We start from the raw sequence: 10,410 nt of genomic DNA on the forward strand, positions 1-10,410 counted from the left end.
TATCCTCTTGGATACTAGTCAGATTCATTTCCACTGAGCCACAACAAGAACACGGAACATTTAACATCTTAATAGTAAAATATAAAAATAAATGTTAAATTTCTAAGTATACTAGATGTATCATAAAACCACAGTAATATGAACAGTTTGGGACTTATAAATGAATATATAGAGAGATTGATAAACTGAACAAAATTGAGAGTACAGAAATGGAACTTTGGTGGCATTTTAATTCAGTGGAGAAAAACTAGGTTATTAAATAGAACATATTAAAACAACTGTACGTTCATTTCAGAAAAAGGTAAGATCCTTGCCTCAGTCACCACAACAAAATATATTTCAGATGACTAAGAATTTAAATGAAAATAAAATTAAAGCCTTAAAAAAGACTTGTAAATAATCACAAAAGAAATATTTTCTAAGGAACATCAAATTTGAGTAATAAATTGCTATTTTGAATTACACATGAAAATTTTTTAATTTATGTGGAAAAAATACTATAAGCTTCATAAAAATTAAAACTTGGGAAGAAAATTTACAATGGATGGTAAATGACTATTGTTCTCAATATAAAAAGAGCTCTTAAAAATAAGGAAAACAGCATCAAACCAATAGAAAAAAAAATGGACAGAAACTGGAACAAACAATTCACATAGGATTCTAAAAATATATGATTTATACTTTTTAACATCTTAACCATTTTCAATTGTACAGTTCAGTAGTTTAAAATATATTCACATATACAAATCTTCAGATATGCTGACTCTATATATGAAATGCAAAAACTAAGTTTTTACCAGTAAATTGGTCATTATCAAGAGTTTGAATAAATACAGCATTAATGAGGGAAACAGTTACTCTCATTCATAACCAATAAGAGTACAACTTAGTTTACTTAATTTTGAATGGCAATTTGGCAAAGTCTTGCAAATTTTAAATGCATATGCTTTTTGATCCAGCATTTACACTTCTAGATATTTTTATGGGAGGATATGTTTGTATATATACATAAACTTATAAAATATATTTGGTTCAGCATTGTTTATGGAATCTAAATGTCCATAAAGAAATCATGTCATACCTACTCAATGGAATCTTAAGTAGCTCCTACAAAGAATAAGGTTGATTTTTGTGTAATGATCAGAAACAGGCTCCAAGGTATATTAGAAGGTACAGAATTCAATGCTACCATTTGTATTAAAAAATATATATTGACAGAAGGAATAAACAACACTGTGCTCATATATACAGAGAACTTCTCCGGAAGCATTCACAAGACAGGGGTTTGAGAGTTACCTCCTGGGATCAGAACTGGAACATTAAGGGTCAGGAGCACATAACACAAAAATATGTTTCACTGTAACCTTTTGTACTGTTTGAAAGTTGCCACATAGATGTCTTACTAAGCTAATGGCAGCCAAAAAGAGAAATCCTGTAACAAAATAACACTTTTGTCTTTGAATCTGTATGAATCTTTCATCTGGGCATTTTTCCCTCCAGCAGAAGAGGGGTTTTTCCCAGAAGCTGGATTGCCTGACTCTGCTCAACAAAGGACATGGGGGAAATGTCTCTGCAGCCTTGTGTTCTGCATCATGCTATAAAATGGTTTCAGGACTCTCAGCATGAGAGGGAATATCACTAGACAAGTCCAATATTCTTTGGATTCACCTCCCTGAGGCAGATTTGGGCAATTAACCACTCCAATTCCTCTGTCTTGTATTCATCTATAAAATAAGAATTTTAATAATGTTGGCCTACTTCACAGGTTTGGGTAATCAAATGAAACCATGTTCAGGAAAATGCTTCATTAACCAATATTATCATATATTTTTTTCATTTATCTCTGAACTAGTTTTCAAAAAGATGAGCTTACTTGTACAACTAATATATTATCTGTGTCACAGAAGTGCTTTCCTTGCTTATACAAATAAACCAGGAAAAGTACAGCTCATTCTTCTCTTATCTTCTGTTAAATACGACATGAGTTGTAACATTCTTAACTTTCAGACAGAGTAGGTCTTTGAGGATGACCATGCCTCACCCCTCACACCCAGTGTCTCTCAAAAAGTGACATGTTATTCATCCTATTCCTTGTCATCTCTATTTTCCCAGGGATAATTATCAACAGCTTTCAGACTGTTTCACATTTGAATTGTGATCTTTCGTGAATAGCAAACCCTAGAAAAGTGACATGTTAATATTGAAGTAAATGGAGGTGCAAAAAATGACTTGTTTCTCTTCCTGCTCTCACTCCAGGAAGAGAGTTCCTTCCAAAACATACCCTCTCCTCTTTTTCCTTTTTCTCACACCAAGAACTATCTTTTCAGGTGCAAGTGATCCCTCCTAGGCTTTTTCTGGCTCTACACAGCCCATCTCTGCCTTTGTACAGGGCCACTGGTAGATTGCCCCAGGTTCATTCTCTGAATCCTCATAAGACATCATCCCGGTATCTCCTCTCTGATGCACACAGTTTCAAAAGCTGACTTTCATTCAACTGGTCCTCTTGCCTTTGCCTCCCTTGCCATCACAAATATTATGGTGTTTCTTCCAAAATTACTCCTCAGTAAAGACAGGTTTAATGTGAATAAAGTCTCAAAAAAAAAATGTATACCTATATAACTTGGAATAGTGAAGTATATTTTGGATGAAACATGTTCACATAAAATTCCCACAATCAGTGTTAGTTTGATGTATATAGAGGTGGCATGATGAATTGGGTTATGGACAATAAGGACATAAGAGGTCTAATAAAGTTGTAGGAATTATTCCTGGGGTATGAGCTCCTGATTGTGAGTGCCGAATACCATTGGGAACAAGTCTTTTAAAGATCACCTGAAAACTCACCATAATGATATATTGTGGGTATCACACACACACACACACACACACACACACACACACACACAGAAATGAAATGAAAATCAAGGGCACTGTTTTTTGAAAAAAATATTTGTGATGCAGGATAATCAATGCCAGTGAAAGCCTCCTAAACAGATTCAAAAGGGACTTCATTTCTAGGTCTTAAAAAACTTAGAAATGAGGGTGGCATACCCTGGAAAACTGTCAGATGATTCAAAAGTGGCTCTATCGAGGGTGATGCTAATGCTGTATATTTTATGTGTTTAAATAAAATTATGGAACACGAGGGTTGAAAACACAGTATGACTAATGTTTTATAAAATATGCTATTTTAACATGGCTGTATAACTAAATAAATTATAAATAAATATAATGCCTTTGCATGCTGAAAAGCTTAATTATTACAACTTAAATTGTTTTGTGTGCCTGCAATACTTCCCACTGGGAAAATGGAAGACCCATTATTTGGAGTCTTCTTGAACTGAGCTTGTGTATTAGCCATTTGAATCTTCCCCAGCTCAGGTATTCAGGTATTCAGTTAAGAAAACTGAGGTCCAGGGAGATGGTGTTACAGTCAGGAACCACACACAGTGGTTAAATGCAGAAGTTAGACTAGAACCCAGGTCTCTATGTAGGTCCCATGCTCATTTCAGTCAGAGAGGGAAATCCCAGCAGCATCACAGAGATAGGACCAAGAATGATGGGAGAAGAAAGTAGTGAGGCTCTATAAGATGATGGCAAGGGACTAGAAAAGTCAGAAGACTTTTTTCCCCTAAATTAACATATATATATATATATATATATATAGAGAGAGAGAGAGAGAGAGAGAGAGAGAGAGAGAGAGAGCGCATTTTTTTTAACTGAAAGAATAGTACATGTTACAGTAAACATGTACTTTGATTTCCTTTCATCTGTGGCTGTATAAAATATTGCCATTTACTCCATAAAGTATTGCCAGGGGTTGTCTACCACAGCACTGTGCCATCAGTGACAGGAGAGAAACAAGGCTTGCTTAGATCCATGAGAGAGTCTCCCCCTCCTGAACCCAGTTATGAATCTTCCTGGGTCACATGATCCAAGGGGGGCTGTAACAGGGAAGAGCAAGTCTGACTCCATATTGGATCTGTTTCTTTAAACTTTGTGTTCTGCTGCTTTTGCTACAAGTTAATCACTAAAAGGATCTTACCTATAGCTTAAAGTAGACACAATGGCTGATCTCTGGGAACACTTCCTCCCATGCATGTTTTAAGCTACATTACTTTTGTTTAGCTCACAGGAACCATCCTTACCAAGCCCACCAGTGAATGACCATAAGAAAGAAGAAATGAAACCATCTCCACCAGAATCTAGCCAGAACCAGGAAATTTTGTACCAGCTTATCGCCTTTTTTTACTTTGTGTCCTCACCTCCCCCTTCTTTGTTCTATAAAAGAAAGGAGCATACAAAACCAAACAAAATGGTTCTTTGGGACACTAGTCCAACCATCTTCTCCATTTGCTAGCTTTACAAATAAAGTCACTATTCCTCACCACTACAACTCATCTCTCAATTTATTGGTTGGCCATGTGGTGAGCAGTATAGGCTTGGACATGGTAACTGGGCCAGTGAGAATCCTCTGGAAAGACTCTTTCTCCTGGGATTACAGAGTATAAATAACAAAGACTAGTGTTACCATTGGCCAGATCTCCTGGCCATGTGGAGGAAGCTTGTCTTCAGTGGGTGGGAATGAGGCCGACACTCAGAAAGAATCAAGGTCAGGAAATCTGCTTTGAGCTCCCAGTTATGGTTGTTGCTGAAACAGTGTCCCTAGACTTCACAGACATATAAGCCACTAAATTTCCCTTTTTATTTAAATCAATCGGCAGTCTTACAAGTATCTTGAGGAAAACATATATAATCAAAAGAAAATAGAAATCAACCACAGTCTTTACCCAGGAATGAACACACATACACATACACTCAGTTACATGTAGAAAAACACTGTTAAATAAAAGGGGTTTTTTTGCTAACAATATATAGCAAATATATTTTCATAGGAGACTTCAATTGTCGATTCTAACACTAACCAGCTGTGTAAGAGTGAGCCACCTCTTAAAATCTTGGGTTATCAGTTTTTATATCTGTCAAGGGAAGAAATTGGAAGGAGATCACTATGCTCCAGCAAGGTTGGAGAGGTAAAGCCAAAGTTTGGATGAAATATTTGAAATGCCTGGAAGAGACATTTGAATAGCAGTGAACTGTGGTGGGCTCCTAAATCACAGAACTTCCCAACTCCATTATTTTATATTCTTTGTTTTATTTTCCCCTTTCACATCACTACTTGAAATTTTTTTTTTTAAAGACTTCTTTTTTTTTGTCTTTTTTTTTGTCTTTTTGCCTTTTCTAGGGCTGCTCTCACGGCATATGGAGGTTCCCAGGCTAGGGATCAAATCGGAGCTGTAGCCACCGGCCTGCACCAGAGCCACAGCAACGCGGGATCTGAGCCACAGCAACGCGGGATCTGAGCCACATCTGCGGCCTACACCACAGCTCACAGCAATGCTGGATCCTTAACCCACTGAGCAAGGCCAGGGATCGAACCTGCAACCTCATGGTTCCTAGTCGGATTCGTTAACCACTGTGCCACGACGGGAACTCCTCCACTTGAAATTTTAAGATATTTCCCCAACACAATTACCTTTATTTTCTTCCTGGTATCCTGTCATTTCCTGAAAATACATTTTTATTTCTCTTATTGGATGAAATGAACCTTGATATATAGAAGTCACCTATAACATCTTAGCTTCTGAAGAGTGGAATATTGGACAACTGATTACTCCTCCTTCTTTCATGGACTTAGGGCCATTATCTTATTTAAGAGCCTCTCCTAAATCCAAGCAAAACTGATAGTACCTCACAGTTGATACAACCTCGGCTTGTCTGGCATCTAATAATAGCCTGGATCTGGAGTTCCTTTCAGATAATTTTAAATTTGATTCCTCTTCATTTCAGCCACAGAGAAATCCCAGAGTAAAGGTGAAAGAAGGTCATGAGTCTTGTTCACTCCTGGGAATCTTAGAAACCTGAAAAGACATTCTCCCAAGAAGGGACTCTTTAGTATAAAAGATCTCCCTGTGGGAAGATGACTAAATCCATTTATCTGGTGTGTGGCATTTGCTCCTTCTTAATGACAAATTCCTTTAGGGACCTGATTTCTAACGGCCCTTCCTGGAATTGGTAGATGAATTATATACAACCTAAGAAGTGTAACTCTGACCCAGAACTGGAGTCAATAACAGATGAGGCCCTGCATCCCTCTGCTGTGGTCCCTGCCCTGTCTGTGTGCCGGGGTTTTGCTTTGTCACAGATCATGTTTCCTAACACGAATGGCTTCATTTGAGTTAACCTCTAATACCTCAGCCCCTCGAATGACATCCAATCATTATCTTTAGCTTTTAAACGTGATTCCTTAGCCCTGAAATCAACTCTACAAAGGCAATCATGACTAAGGCACTGTGAACAGAGTAAGAAGGATGAGAGTTCCCCATGTTTTAGGACACCTGATCTCCAGGTCATCATTCAGATATCAGGTGCTCCTGAACACTCAGTGGCTCCCACCTAAGGGAAATAAGAGGAAAACCAGTATTTTGAGCTCCCTCTAAGAGCCCAGAGACTCTGCTTGGTATTTATGTTCACTATCTTACTTCATCATTACAACCATATAATCTGTAAATATGACTTTTTTTCTACAAATAAAACATGTCTCAGAAAAGTTGTAAAAGGGAAGAAAAAAAATCTGACTCCATAATAGATCTGTTTCTTTTACTTTAAACTTTGTGTTCTGTTGCCTGTGCTTAGTCATCCTGGTTCTATACCTTTTGTAAAAGAATGTTGCCTATAGCCTGAAATATACAGGATAGCCCATTCTCAAGGCTCTGACCTTTAAGGGTAGAACACTTTTCCATTCATATAGAGAGAAAAATTTGCAGAACAGAGAATAATGTTTGTCTTGTTGAAGGTTTCAGGAACATCGTGACCTGATCTACATGGATAGCTGCAAGAACTAAGGATTCCTACACCAAGATGGAATGACTAACCACACCCCTCTCTCAACTTGCCTTTAAAAATGCTTTGCTGAAACCCTTCAGGGGGTTTGGTTTATTTGGGGCAGAAACCACACATCTCTCTGCATGGCACTGCAATAAAACTTTCTCTGCTCCAAATGCCAACATTTCAGTTTGGCCTCACTGAGCATCAGGCACACAAACATGCATTCTGTAACAAACTTACTTTCCTCTTGCATGTCACCGTGTCACATGGTATGTGAAAGAGCTAGAATTAAAGTCCTCAGCTGTGACTCTTATCAGATTTGACCAGAACCTTTCATTCAGAGAAATCCCTAGAGAAAACAGGAGCCCAGAGAGAAGAATTGGTTTTTCTCGCCTCGGTATGGATCTGTCACAGCTGATGATTCACAGTTTGTTCTTGAGTAATTGTTGACACTCCTTTGCCGGAGGTCTGTTGTGAAGGAGGGGATATGTTGAGATGGAGGGGGAAGAAGAGCAGGGAACCGGAGAGCTGCATTTGACCTTCTAAGTGCAGCTTGATTCTTCTGACCTATAATGTACAGTTTGGGGGACTACTATCCAAGCTCTTCTGGTAATTTAATGACAGAACTACTTGTCTGAGATGAACAGCTCCTGGAAGAAGAACATCAGCTGTAATTTTATCAAAAGGCCAAATGGATGACCAAAAGGAAGAAGAGGAAGGTAGCAGCAATGATATCCTCTGGAGATGGCTGGTTATTCACTGTTGAAGTGTGGGTTCAGCTATGTTAGCACTGTGAGGTGGGTAGGCACATTAAGATAGCATACGGCAGCATGACCCTGTGAAAGCCATTCTATATGAGTGAAGTAAAGTATAAGGTTGGTTTCAAATTCTTGCCATCATCCCTTAGTGGTCAACCCCCATTGCATACATGTACACACACACATACACACATAATCACTCTATATTTCGCCTTTGGAATTCTTCAGATATCATATCTTGCCCTGTGTAGTAATAAATATCCCTCCATAATTAGAAGAAGGTCCTGGAATTTTCAGCCTTCAGGAGATAATGGGGAAGTTTTCTAGAAAAAGATAAAACAGTTTGCCTGCCTTCCAATTCCTTGGTTGGCACAGGTGGTCTTAACTCCCTGCTATCTCCTTGTCCCCTTGTGATGCATGGTAAGACTGTGCCAGCTAGCTCCAGGCTGTCTCTGCTACCTGAAAGTGAAATGGACTGCTTGTATTCTAGCTGGAGGTTAATGGAGAAATTGTGTTACACACCAGTATCAGGGGAAAGACTGAAGGGTAATCTATGACACAAAGGAGGAGGAAGAGAGCAAATTCCGCTAGCACAAATTGAGTTACTTAGTAAAGGCAAAAGAAATTGCACAGAAGATCTTCTCTGCACAGAGAAGAAAAAAAAGAGAGAAAGTCAGAATTATTAACCAAGTTAACCACAATAGTGAAGATAACAAAGAACACTGAATGCATCAGACAGTGGAAGGGTAAGACCCAGTTAAGGCTGCTCTGGGCATACTCTGCCCTAGCTGTCACACATTCCCCTAGGTGGATGGGATTTAAATGAGAAAAATTGCATGCAAAATAAAAGAAACAGTAATGAGGCGGTGAAGTGGCATATTTTCATCTTGGAGACTCTTCTGGGGAAACAGTTCTTAGAGAAATATGCAACAAAAACCAAGATTATATAAAGGGGTTGACTTGCTCTCTAGAAGAGAGACAGACCCTCAGTACAGAAACCTATGGTTTCTTCTGTATTTGGCAGAAGTCATGGTAATAATAAGTCATGTTCCTACATCCTGGCTGGCTTCATGCAGCCTATGACCACTTCCTGGCTAGAAATCGGGACTGGGGAAATGCAGGTGTTTGCCTGCTGTGGCCTCTTTTCTTCATCCTGGGGATCTGAGCCCTCCTAGAGTGGGGTTGTAAACCTGGAGTCAGCAACTAGTACTGGTCAATGATTATGTGGCCCAGGGACAGCCTCTAGGCATGGGTTGTTTGAAGACCCTCACAAAGAAACTGACTGGAGTTGAAAGTTGAGTAAAACAGCAGCCCAAGCCTTTGTTTTGGTTGGCCCGGAGCCATGGATAAGAGTCTTTTCAGCACCTGAGGTCTAAGATATGGGCTAATGATAATGATAATCAGTGCTGTGATAAATAAGGTCAAGATCATACTTCCAACAACTGAGATGCCTATATCAGCTATGGCCAAGGCTGGCTTCAAATAGATATCACCAAATTAGTATGAGTGGTTTTACCGGTACATTCTCTCTCTTAACCATCACAATAACTCCATGAAGTAGATACTATTTACTTTATGGATTAGGCATTACAGATCAGAGAGGCTGAATAACTTTCCCCAAATCACACAGCTATCAAATAGCAGAGTTTAGCTTCATACTTAGGACTCCAAAGTCAATGCCACTCCCCCTGCTGTGCCACACCCTTTCCATACAGAACCTGCAGACAGTATCAGTTCCACCTTATAGGCTGAAGCTGGCTGAAAATAAGATGGGGTGGCACATGGTGCAGGGAGCACCAGTAAGGAATAAATAGATGCTGGAGGGGACAAGAATTGGCCTCCCTGAATTCTGTGTGTGGCCTCAGGATGGCTGGCTGGCATAAGAAATGACTGCTTTGGTTAACCGAGCCTGGAATTTGGGGAGCAATGTAGTACTTGAAGCTTTTTGGAGTAAGATCTAAGATTCTGGAGGAAATAGCTAAATCTCACAAAAAGAAAGGCACTAAGGTGGTTTGGCCTATAAAAGAAGAGGCAATTTGGAGTTCCCTGTGGCAAACAGGTTACGGATCTGGCATTACCATTGTAGCATTTCCTGTTGCTACTCTGGTGCAGGTTTGATCCCTGATCCAGGAATTTCTACATGCCTCGGGTGGATGAAGACAAAAAAAAAAAAAGAAAGAAAGAAAAAGAAAGGAAGAAGAAATGAGAAAAAAGGCAGTTCATCATGAGAGCTGATTATCTCCCCATAAGAGACAGAGTGAAATTTAGAGAAATTCCTGGAGGAAAAAGGAGAACAGAATAGGATTGTTATTTTCTCTGAGTCTGTCACAGTTGATGATTCACCCTTTATTCTTGAGTAATTGTTGACACTTGCTGGGATAGAAAGTCTGATCTGATTGCTGCGCCACCAACAACCAGGAACACAGGGGCCTCCAGGGGTAAGGAAACATTGGTGATGCAGCAAATGTGATTCCACTAGCAACCCACTCTACAATTTGGGTACTACTCCATGGCCTCTCAAGAATTCTAGAAGCAGCTGGAAAATTTTTCAGGCTAAAGCAGCAGCCCTCATCCACAGAGCATGTTTTAGTATAGAATCTCAGCATCTCTTCAAAATTCCCTGTGGACTGAGAAAGGGGAAAGAGATCATGATGCTGTTATCCCTCTGACATATTCATGTAATTGAGCTCCTTACAGAGTTTAGAATTCACCACAGGCTGGCAAAATCCAAAATTCAACAGATCATCTCTACGTCTCAAGAGGT

Source organism: Phacochoerus africanus, chromosome 5 (assembly GCF_016906955.1).
Source record: "Phacochoerus africanus isolate WHEZ1 chromosome 5, ROS_Pafr_v1, whole genome shotgun sequence".
Classification (NCBI taxonomy): domain Eukaryota; kingdom Metazoa; phylum Chordata; class Mammalia; order Artiodactyla; family Suidae; genus Phacochoerus; species Phacochoerus africanus.